Source organism: Podarcis tiliguerta, assembly GCF_965153285.1.
Source record: "Podarcis tiliguerta genome assembly, chromosome: 2".
NCBI classification, from domain to species: Eukaryota; Metazoa; Chordata; class Lepidosauria; order Squamata; family Lacertidae; genus Podarcis; species Podarcis tiliguerta.
Genome location: NC_139535.1, coordinates 599,419 through 609,642, shown reverse-complemented (window position 1 = coordinate 609,642; position 10,224 = coordinate 599,419). Strand labels below are relative to the sequence as shown.

Genomic DNA, 10,224 nt, shown 5'->3' with positions numbered 1-10,224 from the left:
CTCTGCATATTGTAAAGATATAAAAATTTCTAAATCTTCCATCTAATATGTTAACAAATAAATTTGTGTATGTTTATTCAAAACCTGCCAAGGGGTCCAGCTCATTTTGTCGTTTCTTTAACTACTTTGTAAAAGGTTCCCATCCTTCTTTAAAGTCACAGTTGTCCTTGTCACGTAGTTTGTGCGTCTATTATGCCAGTTCTGCGTAGTCCATCAATTTCTCTTGCCTCTTCGTCAGGGTTTCTTCATTCTTCCATCCTTGTGCTATTAGGACTCTTGTCGCCGTTGTCGCAGACATAAATATATTCTTTATTTTCCTTGGCAGGTCTTCTCCTACAATCCCTAACAGAAAAGCTTCAGGCTTTTTTACAAAAGTTAATTTAAACATTTTTTCCACTTTGTCCTCCTACTCCCATCATGTTTCTTGCTTGCCTTGACGGAGGAGGGAGAGGGGAGGGGGAGCTGGTGCAGAGACTGGTCTCCTGTGAAAACTTCACACTGGCCTTTGATGCTCTGCTCCTGCCCACCATTGGTGTGTGGCCCCCAGAAGGTTCCCCAGAAGAGAACGTGGCCCTTGGGCTGCAGAAGGTTCCCCACACCCACTCCTCCCCCCAACTCTCCCTGGATGAGCTGCCCTTCACCTGGGGGGAAAGGGTCACCGGAAGCTGCCTTGGACTGACTCCTTCCAGCTCAGCAGTGTCTGCACTAGATCTGCTCCAATATGCCCACACGGACTCGCAGTGGCTCCCTTGAGGTTTCAGATGGAAAGTCTTTCTAGCCCTTCCTGGAGACGCTAGGGATTGAGCCTTCTGCACTCAGAGCAGCTGTTCTGCCACTGAGATACAGTTTGCATCTCTGTCTGTTGGAAGAGTCAATATTTTTATTGCTTCAGCCACTGTCCAGAGTCTCTCCTCCATTTGAGGTTTTTAGGTTGGGTGGCCATCTGTCCTGGATACTTGAGATTCCTCATTTCAGGAGGTTGGGCTAGATGACCTTGGGGCCCCTTTCAACTCTACGATTCCATGAAATGCTAAATGGCCAAATATATTTATTGAAAGCTTCTCCCCACAGCCCTGTGACACGGAGGATGAGCCCCTGCTCCCTGCTCCCCACCCTCACCCTGCTGACTATCTCCTCAGGGAGAGTAGTTTGTTAATTTCTCTGTAAATATCCTGCTCTTTTGTGATCTTAAGGATCAGCCCTCTGACTGGGATCCTCACCTGACCCACTTCAAGGCAGAAGCAGATTTCACAGCCTTGAGAGTATTTCCTCCGAGTCGCACCAATGAAGATTTTCTTCAGCTTCCCTCTGTGGTCCTTCAACTATTTTATTTCCTTTAAATTTCAACATTCAAGTAGCGCCACACTTGACAATCCTGGGTGTAAGAAAAAGGGCTGATCTGCCCATTTCCACACGACTTCACCTGAAAGAAGGTGACCTTCAGTCATACCTCTAACACTTCCCCACCTTTGGGTCATTGGGTCACCTTAAGGCATTTTAATGTAACCATTTAACACCCCAAGGTGGTTTACCCCACAAACATCCTAATAAAAGCAAGAAAAGTCTGTTTCAATCCAGTCTGTGTGTCAGTCATCAAAGGGGAACTGATTTGGGAGCCATTTTTCCTTGGGAAAACCCTCCACACACCGCATGGTCTACTGAGGTGATTCCATTATGAATTTGATTTCAAACTGGCTATTCAGGAGAGCCAAATGCCTTCTCCTGTGTTTCCACAAACATGAACTTTTCAGGGGGAGAAAAAACATCTTTTGAATCCTCCTGTGACTAAAACTCCTGAGGGAATTTTCTGTTCCTCCATTTATCTGACTGTGGGCCCCTTGGAGGAGGGAACATGGAGTCCGTTGCCCCCCTGGGCATCCCTTCCTTGACCCTTCAGGCCCTGAGGAGGGAAGGATGCCAATCTCCACAGGGAAGCCATTTTCTCCTCATGTTTGGGCTCCCTCAGGAGAAAAGAGCGGGAAACACCTCAGGCGGAGGGAGGCTCCCTTTTCTCTGCCCAGGTTCCTCACAAATTTCCCTGCCTGTTCTGATTGGGAAAAATGTCCGCCCCTTTCTCCACAGAAACTCTCCAGGATTCCCTAAGAGACTCCTCTGCCCCGTTTGTTGTTTCTGGGGGAAACTGACAGGAAACCTCAAGGTTGACCAAGGTCTGAGGGAATTTCTAGTATCCCCTCAGGACTCGGAGGGAAACACGATGGACGTCCAGATGAAACCCCCACCTGCCACACCTCACGACCCCCTGAAGTGATGGCACCTCCACAAACCCCCCAGCCCCACTCCTTGGCCCCAAACCCCGGCATTTGGGGGTTGGGAAGCAAGGAGGAAGGAGACCCTGTGCCCCCCATGGTGGGTCCTGACTTGATCCACCACAGTCCTCCTGAGGGATGGACACAACCTCCCCAAACCTCCATTAGCCCCCTTTGCCCCCCTTGATGAGACTGAGAGGCAGCGTCAGCCAGCAGAGCAGCAGACCAGACACCATTTTTAAACCACTTTTTGCTAGTGGGGTGGGGGGTAATAAACCCCCTCAGCCTGCCAAGAATCACAGGAGGCTGGTGAGGGGAAAACACTGGGTGGTATATTTATTTCACTTCATAAAATTTATACATCACTTAATTGTGGGGGGGGGGGGGAGCAACACCTCAAAGCGCTTTCCAAAAAGATAAACCAAGAGAAGAATCGCAACCATACTTTAAAGCACAAGGACAAAAACATTAAAATCACCTCAACTTCCTCAACATCTGCGTCGACTTGTCTGAGCATTAGTTCATTGTGGGGGAAAACCAACACCTCAAAGTGCTTTACAAAAAGATAAACCAAGAGAAAAATCACAACCGTGCTTTAAAGCACAAACACAAACACACTCAAACATTAAAACCACCTCAGCTTCCTCAACATCTGGGTCGGCTTGTCAGAGCAAGAATGTTTTCCTCAGGTGCCAAAAAGAGAAGAATGAAGAAGGCGCCTCTTGGTTTCATTAGGCAGGGAGTTCCAAAGTCTGCTGAAGGAGAGAAAGGAGAGGAAAACACTCCCAGGGGCCCATATTTACATGCATTCATTTATTTTTTAAATTTCTATACAGTGGTGCCTCGCAAGACGGAAAACCCGCTAGACGAAAGGGTTTTCCATTTTGGAGGTGCTTCGCAGAACGAATTTCCTATGGGCAGCTTCGGAAGACGAAAATGTCTTGCAAGTTCCTGCGATTTTTTTCTGCTCCCCACCCCCTTTTTCTAAGGCACTAAGCTGCTAATAGCCTTTTAGCAGCTAATCCGCTAATCCCTTAAGCCTTTAATAGCCGCTAATAGCCGCTAAACCGCTAATAGCACTAATCCGTTAAGACGCTAATGGGCTTGCTTCGCAAGACGAAAAAACCGCTGGACGAAGAGACTCACGGAACGGATTCTTTTCGTCTTGCGAGGCACCACTGTACTTCAACCCTTGATCTCAGGGCGGCTCACAATGTAATGGCAGAGGCAAAGGTGGCAGAGGAGGAACCAGGACCATCAAGCTCACCCTGAGACTGCAGGCGAGAAGGATTTCCTCAGAGGGAAAAAGACCCAGGCATCACCAACCGCAGGCAGGGTTGGTCTGCGGAAGAGAGGGGTGCTCTGGTTAATGCATTGTAGGGGGTTGGACTAGATGACCCCTGGGTCCCTTCCAACTCTACAACTCCATGAGTCTTTGAGGGGTGCCTGTCCCCTCGTCCACCTGGAGAGGAGGAAAAGGGCTTCCGGGGACCCTGCGTGATCCTCCCAGGAGCAGGCCTCATCCCAGGGACCAGGAATGTCCTCCAGCAGCACCTGGCAAACCACCTTCCTCTTCTGCCCCCAACATCCGCCCCACTGAGTCAGTCCTGAGGATGTCGTGGTCAACGTTCTCAAGAGCCCCTCACTCAGAAGGTGGGCAGCAAAGGGGTTGCTCTCTCTTGAAATGGGTCAGGGGTGAAAAAGACCCAAGACTGCATTGCAAATATTGGGCTGCCCCCAACTCCTTCTGCTGAGTGGGCCTTTGTCTCCTGCCCCAAAGACCTCACCTCGCACCCAGCCCATTAAAACTTTATTCTTCTGTCTTGCTGCCTTCATCAACTCCTCCCAATTTAGAGGCCCCCCCCCTCACTTTGAGAAACAGAAAAAACATTTGTTCTCCTGGCAAAAGATGATCTGCTAAAGGATCCTGGTTGGCCCAGGCTGGGCTGCCAGAGGTTCAGAAGAGACCTTGGCAGCTGTGTTGTCCCTGCCCAAGCCTTGGCACCAGAAGATTGCACTCCTAGTTTTTAGTGAAGCTGAAATAATAAGGGCAGAATTAGGGTTGCTATGCGCCTGGATTTTATTGGACATATCTGGAATACTGCGATTTTGACTAAAAAGCTCCACAACATTGCCCCCCCCAAAAATTCAAAACTCTGTGATTACTAAGACCCAGCAAGGTTTATCAAAAACAAGTCGTGCCAGACCAATCTCAATTCTTTATATATATATATAAAAGAGTTACAAGGTTGGTGGATGAGGGGAATGCTGTGGACATAGTGTATCTTGATTTCAGTAAGGCTTCTGCAAGAATATCATGGAGGACTTTGATATTCTTGCAAAGACACTGGTAAAATAAGGGCTGGGCCCTTTTAAATATATTTTTTTATAGTTTTCAATTACAGTGCAATAATAGTCTCATTATAACAATAGCAATTTGTAATACAATTATTATTATTATTCAAATACCAAATTGCATAATATAGATAAAGTGCCCCCCCATGTGCTAGATTTGATAGTTTTTATGGTTTCTGTGATGGGATGAAGAGCTGCTTGTGTGTAAATTGCAATCCCTCAGAGTTTGAACAGCTTCTCAAACCTCTGCCTGTGACGGAGCCCCTCCAGCATGGCTGCGTCAGTCGCTAGCAGAATCCGAAAGTGGCTGCTTTCGGAAACGTTTCCAACATAAAAGCTCCTTAACGGAAACACGTCTTCTGGACTCTCTGCGTGACAGTTTCCGCCGAGGAACGGGTGTTCCTATAGGAGGTCCTGAGACTTCCCCACTGTTTTCACTGGAAGCATCTCTGAGCCATTCCTCCGACTCTCCTTCCCTTGACGTTCCTGTTCGCCCCCTACTGGTTCCCTCTTCAGGTGTCAAGTCTCTCTCTACCTCAGAGAGCCTTGGCACCTCCTGTCCTGCCGATGGCAGTTCCCTGACATCCACCTCCCCTCCAGGGCCCCCTTCACCCCCTCCCGTCTCCTCCCCTACGGGTTGTGAGGAGGTAAAACCCCGGAAAGAACCTTCCTCATCGTCTGAAGTTTCGAACACCTTTCTCCACTCGTTGTGGTTCCTAGTCTCTCGGTACTCCTCGTCATCTGAGTCCGTTCCTTCTTCCAACTCCGACTCCGCGAATCCTTCCAGTTCCTCTTCCTCGTCTGTGGTGCCGAAATACTCCCTTCTAAACCTTGCTACCGGCTGTGGTTTCCGCGGGAATCTTTGGTGGAACGTTTCTGTTAAAACCTCGTCATTGACCTCCTCTGCAGTCACCCAGGTGTTTTCTGACTCCGGTTCCCCTTCCCACGCCACTAAATACTCCACCTGATTGCCCTTCCACCTGGAATCGAGGATTTCCGCTACATGGTTACTGCTTTCCCTCTCTTCCAAGACCGGTCCCCTGGTGTGCTCCTCTTCACCTCCCCCCTTGTACGGTGACAGTAATGACCTGTGGAACACTGGATGCAATTTCATGTGGTTGGGTAACCGGAGTTTGAAAGCCACTGGGTTGACCTGCTGAATGACCTCAAAGGGTCCCAATCTCTTGGGTCTTAATTTCTTACAACCCCCTTTGAACGGCAACCCTTGGGTGGACAACCACACCTGATCCCCCACCCTTATGGTTTCACCTTCCCTCCTGTTCTTGTCTGCCTGCTTCTTATATTGAGCCTTGGCCCTTTCTAAGTTGAGCTGAAGCTGACGATGGATCGCTTCCATCTCTTCTACAAAATGTTCGGCCGCTGGGACGCTCCATCTCTCGCCCCCCTCCCCCGGGAATGCCCTGGGGTGACACCCGTAATTGGCCAAAAAGGGGCTCATCCCTGTGGACACATGCTCCGCATTGTTGTAGGCAAATTCTGCCAGCGTCAGCTTTTCGACCCAATCATTCCCTCTGTCATTGACATAGCACCTCAGATATTGTTGGAGGATGCCATTTGCTCTTTCCGCCTGCCCGTTGGTTTCAGGATGCCGGGCCGTCGAAAAATTGACTTCCACGTGCAGCAAGCTCATGAGCTTCCTCCAGAACCTGGAAGTAAATTGTTTCCCGCGGTCCGAGACAACCCTCAAGGGGGCGCCATGCAGCCGGAAGACGTGTTCTACAAACAACTTCGCTGTTTCTTCCGCTGTGACTGCATGTGAACATGCTACAAAGTGGCACATCTTAGTTAACAGGTCCACTACTACCATGATGGCCGTCTTCCCTTTGGATTTGGGCAGATCCGTCATAAAATCTATTGATACCGCCTCCCAAGGCCGTTCTGGCGTGGGTAGTGGTTCCAATAACCCTGCCGGCGCCCTTCTTTCCCCCTTGGCCCTCTGGCATTGGTCACACCCTCTTACATACTCCTTTACATCTTCCCTCACCTTGGGCCACCAAAACTCCCTGGTGACCATCCACATGGTCTTGTGTTGTCCAAAATGTCCCGCCGTGGGACTATCATGCAACTGCTTGAGTACCCTCCCTCTCAATTCACCTTCTGGTATATACAGTGCCCCTTTGTAATACAATGCCCCATTTCTTTCTTCAAAACCCTCCGGGCTCTCACCCTCTCCCCTGAGGCCTCTGAGCTTATTTTGGGCATATTCGTCAGTTTCCGTTTCTTCTACCAGCTCTCGTCTCCCCACCAGCGCCGCCCCACACACCCAGCGGTCCTCAGGAATGACATGTCTTTCTTCGCTTGCCCCCTCCCCTTCCAAGTACTCTGGTTTGCGTGAGAGAGCGTCCGCCCTGACGTTCTCTGGGCCTGGTACATAACAAATCTCAAAGTGGAATTTGGAAAATTCCTGTGCCCATCTCACTTGCCGTTGGTTGAGTACTCGAGCTGTTCTCCAATACTCCAAATTCTTGTGGTCGGTGCACACTTGCACCTTGTGTTGTGCCCCAATCAATAAATGTCTCCACCTCCGGAACGCTTCGTGAATGGCAAGTAGTTCCCTGTCATACACCGTGTAGTTCCGCTCGGACTTATTCAGCTTCCTCGAGAAAAAGGCACACGGTCTCCACTCCGACGTATTTCTTCCCGGCTGAAGAAGCACAGCCCCCACCGCTCTGTCTGACGCGTCTGTCTCCACCCTCATGGGCTTCTGTAGGTCCACATGCAGAAGTTGTTCTTCCGAAGCGAAAGCCCTTTTCAGTTCTTCAAAAGCTCTCTCCGCCTCCGCCGTCCAAACAAATTTCTTCTTGCTACTGAGGCAGTCGGTGATGGGCGCCGTCAAGTGTGCAAAATTCTTGATGAACTTCCGATAAAAGTTCCCAAACCCCAGGAATCTTTGCACATCCTTCTTGGTTTTCAGTGTCTTCCATTCCAGCACCGCCTGGACCTTGCCTGGATCCATGGCCAATCCTTGGTCTGACAGGCGGTACCCCAGGAATTCCACCTCCTTGGCATGAAACTGGCACTTCTCCAGTTTCACCCACAGCTGATTGGCTTGCAGCCGGCCCAACACTTCTCTCACGTCCCTCACATGCTGCTCTTCATTTTCCGAATACACCAACACGTCATCCAAAAAGGCCACACAATTCTTGTAGAGCAACGGCCCCAGGACGTGGTTGATGAAAGCTTGAAAACATGCGGAGCCGGCTTGGAGACCGAAGGGCATTACGAGGTACTCAAATGCTCCCAAAGGGGTGAACATGGTGGTCTTCCATTCATCCCCCTTCCTTATTCGTATCAGATTATACGCCCCCCGCAGGTCCAGTTTTGTAAAAATCTTCCCCTTCCTCACCCTGGTCAGAATGTCATCAATTCGGGGCATAGGAAAGGCCAGGGGTTCCGACACGGCGTTTAGGGCCCTGAAATCCACTACAAGTCTCGGCTTATCTGTGTTTTTTTTGTCCACAAAAAACACTGGGCTGCCCCCCACCGCTCGGGACTCTCTGATGAAACCCCTCTTCAGGTTTTTGTCAATGAACTCCCTCAGCTCCTGCATCTCCCTGTCTGACATGGCGTACAGCTTGCCCACTGGGAGTTGAGCCCCCGGGAGTAGGTTGATTTGACAGTCAAAGGGTCTATGCGGCGGCAGTTTGTCCGCTTCTCTTTCGCTGAATACGTTGCTCAGATCTGCATATTGCGGAGGCACCTCCCCTTGCTTCATTACCTCCATCCCAGCTAAGGTGATCTTGGCTCCCCCTGGATCCTTCCCCTGCTTGCAGTGTTCCAGGCAATGCGCCGACCCAAAGGAGACCACCCTCTGGTGCCATCCCACTAGAGGATCGTGAAGTGCCAGCCAGCTCATCCCCAAAATAATGGGAGCTCCTCCCAATGTGGCCACATTAAACGCTATCCTCTCGGTGTGTCTTGCCACCCTCATTATCATGGGAACTGTCTGTTGGTTCACTTCTCCTCCCAACAGCTCTCTGCCGTCAATCGTGGTTACCTGCAGGGGTTTACTTAAGGGGAGGGTTTGTATCTGGTGCTCAGCTGCGAACTCCTTACTCATGAAATTACAGGAGCTGCCTGAATCCAGCAGGGCCTTGATCTGTAAGGGGTGTCCATTTGGCAGCTCTAGCAACACCTCTATCACTAGAGCAGGTCTGGGAGGTTCTGGTGCGGGCACTCTCACTGCTTTTGAGCCTGGCTGCTGTGCCCCGACGGCAGCCAGGCGTTGGCTTTTACTTGCTCTGTGCTTTCCTCCTCCTCTCCCCCAACAGCTCCTGCCATGCCTTGCCATTCCTTTCTCCGTGGACAGACTCTGGCAAAGTGTCCTGGCTGTTGGCAGAGATAGCATTTTTTCCCGCCCTTTCCCTCTTTCTTCCGCCCTTCACCGATGTTTGAAACTGTGCGCGCACGCGCTGTTCCCACTTCCATCGGCTCTGCCGGCGGGAAAGGCTGCTCTGGAATGTCGGGAATGCGGAGCTCCCTCCAACGTTCTCCTTTCCCCTCCCGCTTCTCCAAAGCCCTCGCTTCCTGGCGCGCTCCAATGGCTAGCGCGGCTTTAGTCAGCTGGTCCATAGACTCTGCTCTGGGGTTCCGGGAAAGTTCATCTTTCAAGGACGAAGACAGACCCTCTTCGAAAAGCATTTGAATGGGCTCAGAAGCCAAGTCCCACCCCAATCGATGAATCAACATAGTGAACTCAGTCCAGTACTCACGGACAGTCCGGTTTCCCTGTTTGCAAGCCATTAACTGCCTTCGCACCCCTCCCTGCTCAATGTCACTGGAAAACATCAGGTCCATGGCACGAAAAAACTTCATCGCGTCCTTTAGGATCTCATTATTTGCTGCCATCAAGGGTCTAACCCAGTCCTTCGCCCCTGATTCGAGGTGGCTAATTACAAAAGCCACTCGCGATTCCTCATCAGGGAAGTCATCGAATTGCAGATTGAGAGCATATTGCATCTCTGTCCTAAAGGCATGGTAGTTCCTGGGGTCCCCCCCAAATTTCTGCACCAATCCTGGCATCTTTCTGTTGAGTGGGGTGGCTTTCTCCCTCCCCCTCTCTGCATCCTGAGCCCTCCTTTCTTCCAGCCTCGCCGTCTGCAAGGCAAGCTGGATTTCCAACGTCCTATACCTTTCCTCCAGGCTTGGACCTCCTCCAGCTGCCCCTCCGGTTCCTGCTGGTTCGCTCATGATGCCTCTCCCTGGCACAAGCTAGCTGTCGAAGACTTTCGGATTGCTGTGATGGGATGAAGAGCTGCTTGTGTGTAAATTGCAATCCCTCAGAGTTTGAACAGCTTCTCAAACCTCTGCCTGTGACGGAGCCCCTCCAGCATGGCTGCGTCAGTCGCTAGCAGAATCCGAAAGTGGCTGCTTTCGGAAACGTTTCCAACATAAAAGCTCCTTAACGGAAACACGTCTTCTGGACTCTCTGCGTGACAGTTTCCGCCAAGGAACGGGTGTTCCTATAGGAGGTCCTGAGACTTCCCCACTGTTTTCACTGGAAGCATCTCTGAGCCATTCCTCCGACTCTCCTTCCCTTGACGTTCCTGTTCGCCCCCTACTGGTTCCCTCTTCAGGTGTC

At 50.7% G+C, this 10,224-nt stretch overlaps 1 long non-coding RNA gene across 1 annotated transcript; it reads right to left on the bottom strand.

Annotated features, from left to right (window-relative positions):
• Positions 1 to 1,493: 1,493 nt before the first annotated feature.
• LOC310672220 lies at positions 1,494 to 3,096 on the bottom strand. Its single transcript, XR_014508474.1, has 3 exons — positions 2,903 to 3,096; positions 2,417 to 2,745; positions 1,494 to 2,378 (listed from the first exon to the last, which is right to left on the bottom strand). It is a non-coding gene; the product is annotated as an uncharacterized lncRNA (long non-coding RNA).
• Between the last annotated feature and the right edge of the window lie 7,128 nt (positions 3,097 to 10,224).